General features: G+C 38.7%; 1 long non-coding RNA gene and 1 other non-coding gene across 2 annotated transcripts; one reads left to right on the forward strand and one right to left on the reverse strand.

Annotated features, from left to right (window-relative positions):
• The first annotated feature begins 4,818 nt into the window (after nt 1-4,818).
• On the forward strand, nt 4,819-7,929 carry LOC133304077 (uncharacterized). The gene is made up of 3 exons (XR_009750564.1): nt 4,819-5,517; nt 6,913-6,982; nt 7,728-7,929. It is a non-coding gene; the product is annotated as an uncharacterized LOC133304077 (long non-coding RNA).
• Nucleotides 7,930-8,415: 486 nt separating this feature from the next.
• On the reverse strand, nt 8,416-8,522 carry LOC133304078 (small nucleolar RNA R71). The gene has a single exon (XR_009750565.1). It is a non-coding gene; the product is annotated as a small nucleolar RNA R71 (small nucleolar RNA).
• Between the last annotated feature and the right edge of the window lie 4,634 nt (nt 8,523-13,156).

The raw sequence follows: 13,156 nt of genomic DNA on the forward strand, positions 1-13,156 counted from the left end.
TGTTGAAAATTTACACTGTCTTGTAGGGAAATGAAGCTCAAAGAACAGCAGAAAGAAGGAAGAAGATTCTGGAGAAAGGGAGAATGCCTAAGTGTTGAGCGCTAAAAGGTACACACAGATAGTTTTAGCGCACTGCTGCAATCTGAAGGCAAAAGTTACTGGTGCCGAGCGCTAAAACGTCCAACACAAAACGTTTTAGCGCGCTGCTACAAACTAAGGACAAAAGTTGCTGGTCTTGGGCGCTAAAACTTCTTGAGCAAATGTTTTAGCGCCCTGCTGTTGGAAAAAAACTCTGGTCTCGAACGCTAAAACGTCCAAGTCAAACGTTTTAGCGTTGGAAGCAGTTGGACATCCACCAATCATGGACGCTAAAACGTTCATCAGTTCACGTTTTAACGCCCAATACAGTTGAAAGCAGTTGGTCATCCGTCAAGCATGGACGCTAAAACGCCCATCAAGAACGTTTTAGCGCCCATGTTAGTTTTTAGTTGTAAATTGTAATACTATAAAAGGCAAGGGCCTTCATATTTGTCATATCATCCATCATATCTATCTCTCCTATATCAGATCCTCTGATCTGACTCCTCTCTCTTACTTTCCAAATTCTTAGGAGTAGTTTGTATTAGTTAGTATTTCTTATGTAATTGTACTTGAAGATTGAAGACTCACTATCATGACAATGGAGTTTGATCTTTCTTCTTCTCTTATTTGTATTTCAATTATGTCTGAGTAGAGTCCTTTGTAGTCTGTTTCAATGGAACTCAACTGTGAATTTATGAATGGTTAATTAGATTTTTTTTTTATCTCTTATGTGATTGTATGAAGTTGTCTTGATTAATTCTTCATGTTAAAGGAATAGTGTAGAACAGACATGTTTACATTGTTTCTATATTTGACAACTTCATCATCAGTGTTCTAGTAGTCAAGACATTGATGCTAGGATTTTGATGTGATCTTAAGACCTTAGTAATTAATGCATGTATTAAGAACGAAATCACCAAGACATTGGGGTTTCTGATTAATGTATCTATCAGGGTAGTAAGACATTACATCTTGATGATAAGAAAAAGGTTGATCAATATCACATAGTAGATAATTCATAATGGAAATTGGTTCATCCATAAATTCATGCTTGAAGGAAATTGACATCTGACTACTTGTTAAGTTATATTCATATTTTATTTGTTTTTCAATTCTTTAATTTTATTCAAACTAAATTTTTAGTGACAAGAAATCAATGCAATTCAGAATTTTTCGGTTGATTCAACTTAATAACATTTGGTTAGTTAGTGCTTGAAACAAATCCTCGTGGGAACGATCTTTACTCATCATTTTGTTACTTGTTTGACTAGTACACTTGCTCAATTAACAACAAGTTTTTGGTGCCGTTGTCGGGGATTTGTTTTTCAACATTGACAGATACCATTAGTTGTTGTGATTGAATCTTTTATTTTCAGCATTTTATATTTGTTGTATGAATTTTTGTTCCATTTTAATTCTGGTGTATGCGAGGTACGATTGTTCAAAACTCTTTGTTGTTTGATCCAAAATTAGAAAGGACAATCAGAAGAAACATGAGGGCAGCCAGGAGAAGGCAGTTACTGGAAAGGGGTGAACCAAGTGGTGAACCAAGTACTACAGTACAGGAAGAAGAGATCATGGCAGAAAATCATGTGCAATCACCACAGAGGACATTGGGAGATTACATGACTTCTGCTGTCATTCCACCCATTGGAAGTGTGGTTCGACCTATAGTAGAGCCCAATAATTTCGAATTGAAGCCTGCACTAGTACAGTTGGTGCAGAAAGAACAGTTTGCTGGAACAATTGCAGAGGATCCATACCTGCATATTGAGAATTTTTTGCTGTTGAGAGACACTGTGAAAATCAATGGAGTGACCAGAGATGCCATTCTATTGAGGCTATTTACTCATTCACTAAAGGATGATGCCAGGAGATGGCTACAGTCATTACCACAAGGAAGTATTACATCTTGGGATGATCTGCAGACCAAGTTCTTGGCCAGATTCTTTTCAGCATCCAAGAGGGAAAAGTTGAAGGATGAGATCACAGGATTAAAGCAAAGAGAGTGATAAACCCCTAGTTCATCAGGTTTTTCAGCATGAATTTGTATTAATTTGTGTGATTAATTGGATGAAAAAGAGGTTAATGTCCTGGAAATCCCTCAAGTGTAAGTTCTGAAAGCTTTGTTGAAAATCTACACTATCTTGTAGGGAAATGAAGCTCAATGAGGAGTAGAGAAAAGAAGAAGATTCTGGAGAAAGGGAGAATGCTCAAGTGTTGAGCGCTAAAACGTCCACACAGACCGTTTTAGCGCGTTGCTACAATTTGAAGGCAAAAGTTTCTGGTGCCGAGCGATAAAACGTCCAACACAGAACGTTTTAGCGCACTGCTGCAAACTAAGGACGAAAGTTGCTGGTCTTGGGCGCTAAAACTCCCTGACCAAACGTTTTAGTGCCCTGCTGCTGCAAAAAGACTCTGGTCTCGAACGCGAAAACATCAAAGCCAAGTTTTTTAGCGTTGAAGTTGGTTGGAAGCAGTTGAGCATTCACCAGACATGGACGCTAAAACGTTCAACAACTCACGTTTTAGCGCCCCAGTTAGTTGAAAGCAGTTGGACATCCGTCAAACATGGACGCTAAAACGCTCATCTAGAACATTTTAGCGCCCATGTTAGTTTTCAGTTGCAATTTGTAACACTATAAAAGGCAAGGGCCTTCACATTTCTGAGGGGATCCATCACACCTCTCTCTCATATATCAGATCCTCTGATCTGACTTCGCTCTCTTACTTTCCAAATTCTTAGGAGTAGTGTTGTATTAGTTAGTGTTTCATATGTAATTGCACTTGAAGATTGAAGACTTACTATCATGACAATGGAGTTTGATCTTTCTTCTTCCTTTGTTTGTATTTTAATTATGTCTGAGTAGAGTCCTTTGTAGTCTGATTCAATGGAACTCAAGTTTGAATTTATGAATGGTTAATTAGATGTTTTGTTTATCTATTATGTGATTGTATGAAGTTGTCTTGATTAATTCTTCATGTTGATAAATAGTGTAGAACAGACATGTTTACATTGTTTCTCTATTTTTGACAACTTCATCATTAGTGTTCTAGTAGTCAAGACATCGATGCTAGGATTCTGATGTGGTCTTAAGACTTTAGTGATTATTGCATGTATTAAGAAAGGAATCACCAAGATATTGGGGTTTCTGATTAATGTATCTATCAGGGTAGTAAGACATTACATCTTGAGATGATAAGAAAAAAGTTGATCAACATCACATAGTAGATAATTCATAATGGAAATTGGTTCTTCCATAAATTCATGCTTGAGGGAAATTGACATCTGACTACTTGTTAAGTTATATTCACATCTTATTTGTTTATCAGTTCTTTAATTTTATGCAATTTAAATTTCGGGTGACAAGAAATCAATGCAATTCAGAATTTTTCGGTTGATTCAACTTAGTAACATTTGGTTAGTTAGTGCTTGACACAAATCCTCGTGGGAACGATCTTTACTCATCATTTTATTACTTGTTTGACTAGTGCACTTGTTAAATCAACAACAAGTTTTTGGCGCCTTTGCCGGGGATTCGTGTTTCAACATTGACAGATACCATTGGTTGTTGAGATTGAATCTTTTATTTTTTCAGCACTTTATATGTCTTGTATGAATTTTTGTTCTCTTGTAATTCTGGTGTATGCGAGGTACTATTGATCAAAACTCTTTGTTGTTTGACCCAGAATTAGAAAGGACAATCAGAAGGAACAAAAGGGCAGCCAGAAGAAGGCAATTACAGGAAAGGGGTGAACCAAGTGGTGAACCAAGTATTACAGTACAAGAAGAGATCATGGCAGAAAATCATGTGCAACCACCACAGAGGACACTGGGAGATTACATGACTCCTGTTGTCATTCCACCCATTGGAAGTGTGGTTCGACCTACAGTAGAGCCCAATAATTTTGAATTGAAGCCTGCATTAGTACAGTTGGTGCAGAAAGAACAGTTTGCTGGAACAAGTGCAAGGGATCCATACCTGCATATTGAGAACTTTTTGCTGTTAAGTGACAATGTGAAAATCAATGGAGTGACCAGAGATGCCATTCTGTTGTTAAGTGACAATGTGAAAATCAATGGAGTGACCAGAGATGCCATTCTGTTGAGGCTCTTTACTCATTCACTGAAGAATGATGCCAGGAGATGGCTTGTAACATCCCGCATAATTAGGAACTTATATTAATTATAATTAAGAATGTGAAATATACTTGCATTTCGAATTAAATTTATGTTTATAATGGAATTAATTTAATTAGGAAAAATATTCTATTGAAAATTATAAGTTAATAATTATGTATTTTAAAAGATTCCTAACACTAGTAAAAGGGGTAGAATTACAAATTCATGATGATGTAAGTAGGAATTTTAATTACTATCTAGTGGGAACATGAAATAATAATTATTAGGAAAGTATTTAAAGTGCGATATACAATGAAATCCTAGACAGTAATTTAGTGGACTAGTGTCTGAGCTAGGAAAATCATTGGAATTAGATTTTGGACCCCCCATCCTTATTTGGACCGTCGGCCCATAGGTCTTATGAAAGGCTGAAGTTCAATCAGAATTTATAATCTATCCTCACATCTTATCTTAAGAAAATCTACAAGGTAGCCATGCATTGGTAGATTAATTACACATGTCAAAACCCCATGCAGCCTATTAGGTGAAAGTAATCCTCTTGCATGCATTATTATTGGTCAAAGGCAAACTCCCTTTACCTCCCTTATCCGTTCTTGTGCGTCAATAGGGAAAGAACAAACTGGTCTTGGTATCATTCTGATTGCAAGTACTATTCTGTCTCCTCCTTTCAATTCCTTTTGAAACCAAATTCAGCTACTCCCACATAAAACCGTACACCCCTTAAGAGTGACGTCAAGTGCTTGAAGTTCATCCTTCTACTCATCCATCCTCATTAGCCGCAACCACAAGAAAGAGACCAAGAAGAATAACCTGTTAGCCTCTCTCATCATCATCTTCCCATGAGATCGTAAGTGCTTTGAGGAGACAACAAGACACTAAGCACACTCTTTCCCTCCTCTCATGATTCGGCTGAGCACTATTGAGATAGAGGTGTAGGATTTTTCCTAGTTCCATGTTTCCCTCCATTCATCCGATTTGATAAGGAATTCCTCTTGCATGTTCATGTCTTGCTTCTGATCTAGGACTGCCATCCGTTACATGCAGATTCTGGTTGGAGTTCAACACTTATTCCCCTTTTGTTTGTGCACACCGTCAACCTAGTGGGAGAAAGTAAGATAGCTTAGGAGTAATCATGTTCCTCCCACGAAGACCTATTCGGTTTGGGATTTCTTTCATGGAGTGCAGTTTGAATCCTTCCTCTTAAAGAATAGAAAGATGAAAGAACTTGCATGTCAATTGGCCTCTGCTTCTTTCGTGATCGAAATGTGAACCTTGGGCACCTCCAAATAGATGTAAGTAATTTATTAAACCCTTTTCTTGTGCCTTGTTGTTCGGCCCACATGCATCTAGGATGAAACCCTATCTTGGTTATTCTTCTCCTTAAATCTTGTTACTTTGGACCACCTTGGGATTTAATGATGTACGTTTAAACTGAAATTTTGGCGAAACCGAAATTGGCCTCTATTAAATCGCTGAACTGCTCTTGTGTTAGAAAAGTAATGTGCAAAAGTCATATGTTCACATAAGTAGTCCTACCTAGGTGATGTTGGTAAATTTTGATTAAGAGAAAGAGATAGAATTTAGTTAAATGCTAATTATAAGACTGAATTGGTGTATATAAGTATAATGGGGTTTTTGCCAATTGATATCTATTAAGGAAGATGTAATTATATTTATATTCTTGGTCATTCCTCTCCATAGTCCTTGGACGCTGCACATAGGCTAGGAAACTGTAAAGTTGTGCTACTCCCGTTTCTTCTCTGTTCATTCAGTCCATGAATGATAGGGTGATGCATTTTTGGTTATTCACCCTTCCTTGTTTCTGCCAAGCCGTGGGGTTTTGTTGAAGCACACAAGCATACCAAAGAAATCTGAGGTAGGGGCTTGGAACATAGCTCCCCTTAACTATATGGGACTGCTTTATTGGATTAGTATAAGTTGTAGGAACTTGTAGGTATTAACTTAAGAGGGTAGCTCGCTAATAATTTTATGATCATGCTAAGGTTACATAAAAAGCCTTAAGTATAAAAATAAATAAAATAATTGATGCACCTTGAGGATGACCAAAACAGAATGGGTATGTATAGGTTACCTTGGAACCACTATACTAATTTGGCTTGCTATGTTTTTATTCAGTAAGGGCAGCGTGTCATAATTTAATTAGCAGTAACTAAAGGACATTGGTAGAGTTGTGTTAAAACAAAGTATAATCACCGAATTATGAACCGAACTTTGGACATGAAAGAACTTAATTGGATAGCTTGCTTTAATCCCACTAGTACACCTTAAATCGTGTAGGGTACTATATGTAAAATAATAAACCTTAATCACCTTGTGATGAGGAAGGCCAAATCTGTATATTGGAGAGACTTTAGATTGTGTCATTGGTTAGCAATGTGGAGAGCTGAATCTAAGACAGAAAATTTCATAATATTGGAAACATGATAAATGATCAAAATACAAGAATGGGAAGTCCTTGGTAATGGTGAAGACAACCGAATTAAATGTCTAGGGAATTACATTTATGTCATTTGTTAATCTTTGGCAAAACTAAAATTAAATCAGAAAATAAAATAACATAGATGCATGGTAAATCGGTTAGAAGCCTTGAATTAGAAGCATGGAAAGTGCATGCATTTTATTGGGATAGTAGATGCGAACTCTAATTGTTGGTGCCCAATGTTTAGGTGTGCTAACTTCTAAAAGTGTGGGCTGATTGGTGATGCTTTGATAAAAATAAAATGTTAAAGACTCGAGGTATGTGTTAGGTGGTATTACCTAATGTGACTATTAACTAGTGTATGAAGTTGTGAATTGTTGCTCACATGTGCCTAATGATTATCCTGCTATTTAAGATGAAAGTATTTTGCCTATGGAAATGTTATGATGGTAACTCTGTTATGAAAAGAAATGATGGCGTGGCAGTATGGCATCAAAAGTACATGAAGTATATGTTATGATGATGATGATATAAGCATGCACTTTACATCATACCGCATCTGTTTTTCTGTTTTGTGTGTGACAGCATAGCATGGCATACGTGCATAAATTTCATGTTGCATTGGCTAGTAATAATATCTATATAAATATGCATATGATTGAGCACGCATCATATAGGCATCCCTTCGGTACCAGGGCATGGGACACTTGGCTTCCGTCCGCTTAGGCCACAGTTGGAATTCACCTTTGAGGGAGCCATTATGGAATATCCACTGTGATGGTGCGCGCACGACGGTGCTATGAGCGCAATGAAGGCGTTATATACGCATTATGATGAATATGACATTATATACGCATTATGAAATGTTAGTAGCGCACGAAGGTGCTATGAGCGTAATGATGGCGTTATATACGCACTATGATATGTTAACGGAAAAGGAAATGTTGATGTGACTGTTTATAATTTTGTGCCTAGTTTAATGTTGTTGCATTATTGGTTTTGTTGCCACACTACTGGGATTTTTCTCACCCCTTTAGGGCTGCTATTTTTACAAAATGGCAGGAGGACAGAAGAGCATATGAAGTCATGATTATATGGATATTTACTGTTTGGACTTTTGCTTTTGCTGTTCATTTGACGGATGACTGTATTAATTTGAGAAATTTGGATAATTGTTGGATTATGATTTTATTGTTGATTTAAGACTTTTATGATCAGCAAGTATTTTGGAGGTAAATTCTAGAAACAGTTTGTGAAAATAATTTCTGACGTTTTATTAAGTGCTGATTTTCGAACAGTTTTGCGAGCACTTTACGAGTTATGTTACTAGGGGCAAACAAACTCCGATTTACTATTATTTTATATGCACGCGAAGCCCCAGACGTGCTCTTTCTATATTATATAGAATATTTTTTTGAATCATCGAAACTGATTTTATACTAATTTTTAAAGACAGCAAGGTCCACCAGGAAAATAATATTTTCAGCAACTTAAGAAATTCTGAAAGCGTACTCTGATTTTTGTAAGTAACTTGGTTGCAACTATAAAATTTAATTGGCATCCTCAAAAGGATTTTTCAGTAGTTAAAGAGATGTCAAAAACTCTAATTCCGCTTAGCAAACAAACTCTCTTGGATGCATACAAGGGAGGTGTTACATGGCTACAGTCATTACCACAAGGGAGCATTACAACTTGGGATGATCTGCAAACCAAGTTCTTGGCCAGATTCTTTTCAGCATCCAAGAGGAAAAAGTTGAAGGATGAGATCACAGGATTCAAGCAAAAGGAGTCAGAGTCTATCTATAAGGCCTGGGAGAGGTTCAAGACACTCTTGAGGAAATGTCCACAACATGGAATAGAAGTGTGGAATCAAGCAGCATATTCCTCTAAGGGTTGACAACCAACAACAGGACATTGGTGAATCCCACAACAGGTGGTTCATTGACAACCAAGACCCCTCAGGAAGCCCTTGACATCTCTGAGTCTCTAGCATGTCAGGAGTTTGACAATGCTCCGGTGAGTGACAGAAGGACAGGAATTATTAAACTTGATGGCTATGATGCTTTATTAGCCAGAAATGACCAGTTGCAGCAAGTTCAGAAACAACAACAACAACAACTAGCTACTCTCACCAAGCAGCTTTCTTCTCAGAAGGTTGCTTCTGTGGACACTAATTCTGTGTGTGCCATTTGTGGGAAAAGCCATGTTACTGATGATTGTGACTATGGAGGGTCTGCAAAACAAGCAGAAGTAAATGGAGTATGGTATGACCACAACAATCAGATGAACCTTAACAACCAGGGGCGAAATGTCTATGTGCCACCATGGAAGAACAAGAATCAACACCCAGGGTTCAGTTACAGTTCCAACCATCAGTTCAATCCTCCACTACATCCTCCACCACCACATTCATCACAGCAAGGTGATGCTTCTGCATGGGAGAAAGCTTTTTCCAGTTATCAAAGACTACTCAAGATTACATTCAGGGGTCAAATTCTTTCAGGGAAGAAACTTCTGCTTTCATGCAAGAGACCAAGACTGCATTCAGAAACCAGGAAGCATCTATCCGAAATTTGGAAACACAAATTGGCCAGTTGTCTAGACAAATATATGAGAGGCCACAGGGAAAGTTCCTTGGAGATACTATGGTGAATCCAAAAGAGCATTGCAAGTCCATAATAACAAGAAGTGGGCTTGTGCTTTAACCAGTGAACAAGAAAGTGGATGAGAAGAAAGTGGAAGAAAAGAAAAGTGAGGAGGAAGTTGTTGTTGAGGATGTTGTAGTTGAAAATAATGATAAAAAAGAGAAATTTGAGGAAAAGAAGAAAGAAGAAGAGGTAGTGGTTGACAAGAGTTCTTCACCCAGAAGTTGATGAAGTGGGAGAAGAAGAAGATGGCTGACAAGCAGGACCAGCTAATCAACCTATCTCCATATGCTAAAGTGCCTTACCCTCAACGGTTGAAGCAGGAAATCCAGAAGCAGCACTATGCAAGGTTTCTGGATATTTTCAAGAAGTTATAGATTAACATTCCATTTGCTGAGGCCTTGGAGAACATGCCTCACTATGCCAAATTCATGAAAGATCTTCTGTCTAAGAAGAGAAAATTGAAGGATGGTGAGACAGTGGCCTTAATAGAAGAGTGTAGTGCCCTGATCCAGAAGAAGCTTCCACCAAAATTAAAAGATCCAGGAAGTTTCAACATCCCTATTGCCATTGGAGATGTGGAAGTAGGGAAGGCACTCTGTGATTTGGGGGCCAGCATTAGCTTGATGCCATTGACTGTATGCAGAGCTTTGGGAATCAACACCTTGAAGGATACCAATCTTATTCTGCATCTTGCAGACAGATTCATCAAGAGACCGAAAGGTGTGGTTGAAGATGTTCTGGTTAAGGTGGATAAGTTCATTTTTCCCGTGAACTTTGTGATTCTAGATATGGAGGAATAAGATACTGAAAGCCCTCTACTTCTAGGGAGGCCATTCTTAGCAACTGCTAGATCCCTGATTGATGTTGAACAAGCGAAGCTGATGCTAAGGGTGAATGAAGAGACAGTTACAATTGATGTGTTTGAAGCCATTAAACATCCTGTTGATGTGGAAGATTATTTCAAGATAGATATCATACAGGAGGTTGTGGAGGAATTGAAAGGAGAAGAGGACCTGTTGTTAGAGGAAGACAAAAGTAAGGATGAGATGAGTGGAGAATTTTATCAGGAGGAACCAGTAGTTGAAGAGCTTGAAAAGAAGGTGGATGACATTCCTAAGGGAGCACCTAAGGTGGAACTGAAAGAACTACCTTCTAATATGAAGTATGTGTTCCTTGGGGATGATCAAACATACCCAGCCATTATAAATGCATTCCTGTCTGAAGGGGAGGAAGTGAAGTTGGTTGAGGTACTCAAGAAGAACAAGACAGCCATGGGCTGGTCATTTTCAGATCTTAAGGGTATCAACCCTTCCTTCTGCACTCACAAGATATTGATGGAGGATGAAGTCAAACCAGTAAGGCAACAACAAAGAAGACTTAATCCCATTCTGAAGGAGGTAGTAAGGAAAGAGGTGGTGAAGTTGCTTGATGCTGGGATGATTTATCCTATTTCAGATAGTGCATGGGTGAGTCCAGTTCAGACAGTGCCCAAGAAAGGAGGGATGACCGTGGTTAGGAATGAGAACAATGAACTGATCCCTACAAGAACAGTCACTGGCTGGAGGATGTGTGTTGACTACAGGAGACTCAATAAAGCAACTAGGAAGGACCATTTCCCTATTCCATTCCTGGACCAGATGCTGGAAAGATTGGCAGGACATGCTTTGTACTATTTTCTGAATGGATACTCGGGCTACAACCAGATAGCTGTGGCTCTGGAAGATCAGGGGAAGACTGCATTGACTTGCCCCTATGGAATCTTTGCATACCGGAGGATGCCTTTTGGCCTATGCAATGCAGCAACAACTTTTCAAAGGTGCATGCTTTCCATATTCTCTGACATGGTAGAAAGGTGCATTGAGATTTTCATGGATGATTTTTCTGTGTTTGGTCCTACTTTATATGCATGTTTAGAAAACTTGGACAATGTTTTGAAAAGATGCCAAGATTGCAATCTTGTGCTAAATTGGGAGAAATGTCACTTTATGGTGACAGAGGGTATTGTTTTGGGACACAAAGTGTCCAACAGAGGGATTGAAGTAGATAAGGCCAAGATCTATGTTATTGAGAAACTACCCCCTCCCATAAATGTTAAACGTTTGAGGAGTTTTCTAGGACATCCTAGTTTTTACCGTCGTTTTATTAAAGATTTTTCAAAAATTGCAAAACCATTGTGCAAGCTGTTAGGAAAAGATCAAGAATTTCTGTTTACTGATGACTGCTTGCATGCATTTAATGTGTTGAAAGACAAGTTGATCACTGCACCTATAATCATGGCACCTGATTTTTCATTACCATTTGAACTTATGTGTGATGCTAGTGATTATGTTGTGGGGGTAGTCTTAGGCCAAAGGAAGGATAAACTGTTGCATGTCATTTACTATGCAGTAAGATTCTTAATGAAGCACAAATGAATTATGCTACTACAGAGAAAGAGTTATTGGCAATAGTGTATGCATTTGACAAGTTTAGGTCATATCTGCTAAGGTCCAAGGTTATTGTTTACACTGACCATGCAGCTTTGAAGTATTTGTTAACAAAGCAGGATGCTAAGCCCAGGTTACTCCGATGGATGTTACTTCTGTAAGAGTTTGAAGTAGAGATCAAAGACAAAAAGGGAGTGGAGAACTTGGTGGCTGATCATTTATCCAGGATCACAGAGACACATTTACAAGAGGGTCCAGAGGTGGTGATCAAGGAAGAGTTCCCTGATGAGCAAATACTTGCCATAAGCACTGTTTCCCAGTTGGTGCATGATCAAGTCTTGTCTGTTGACAACCCACCATGGTTTGCTGATTTTGCTAACTACAAAGCTGCTGGAGCCATGCCAAAGGATTTCACTTACCAGCAGCGGAAGAAATTTCTGCATGATGTGAGGAGATACATCTGGGATGAACCATACCTCTTCTATAGATGTTCAGATGGAGTAATCAGAAGATGCATTCCAGAAGAGGAGCAAAGGAGTGTCTTATGGCACTGTCATGGTTCAACCTGTGGTGGCCACTTTGCAGGTGAGAGAACAGCAGCCAAGGTTTTGATGAGTGGCTTTTACTGGACCACATTGTACAAGGATGCCAGAAAGTATATGGAAGCATGTGACAACTGCCAGAGAACTGGGAACATCTCCAGGAGACATGAGATGCCTTTGAATAATATACTGGAGGTGGAGATCTTTGATGTCTGGGGTATGGATTTCATGGGACCTTTTCCCTCTTCCTACTCTAACAAGTATATCCTGGTGGCAGTTGATTATGTGTCGAAGTGGGTTGAAGCCATAGCCACACAAACAAATGATGCTCGGGTTGTGATAGCATTCCTAAAGAAGAACATATTTGTGAGATTTGGAGTTCCAAGAGCCATAATAAGTGATGGGGGAACCCATTTTGATAACAGGTTTGTTGAAGCTGTTCTTGCCAAGTATGGAGTGAGACACAAAATAAGTACTCCGTACCACCCTCAGACTTGTGGTCAGGTTGAGATTTCCAACAGGGAACTTAAAAGAATATTGGAGAAAACTGTTGGGAATGCTAGGACTCAATGGTCCAAGAAACTTGATGACACCCTGTGGGCATATAGGATAGCATTCAAGACTCCTATTGGAATGTCTCCATTTCAGTTGTTGTTTGGGAAAGCATGTCATTTTCCTGTTGAATTGGAGCATAGAGCATTATGGGCAGTCAAGTTCTTAAACTTTGACTCCAAGGCAGCAGGTGAGAAAAGACTACTGCAATTGGATGAACTGGTGGAGCGGGGGAGATTTGTGCTTGGGATTCTGACCAGAGTTTTACTGTAAATGGTCAGAGATTGAAACTTTACATAGGATGTGCTGTGGACAGGCAACTG

This window comes from Gastrolobium bilobum, unplaced genomic scaffold (genome assembly GCF_033153095.1).
Source record: "Gastrolobium bilobum isolate Gb01-03AN ecotype WA unplaced genomic scaffold, APGP_CSIRO_Gbil_v1 utg105511, whole genome shotgun sequence".
In the NCBI taxonomy this organism is placed as follows: domain Eukaryota; kingdom Viridiplantae; phylum Streptophyta; class Magnoliopsida; order Fabales; family Fabaceae; genus Gastrolobium; species Gastrolobium bilobum.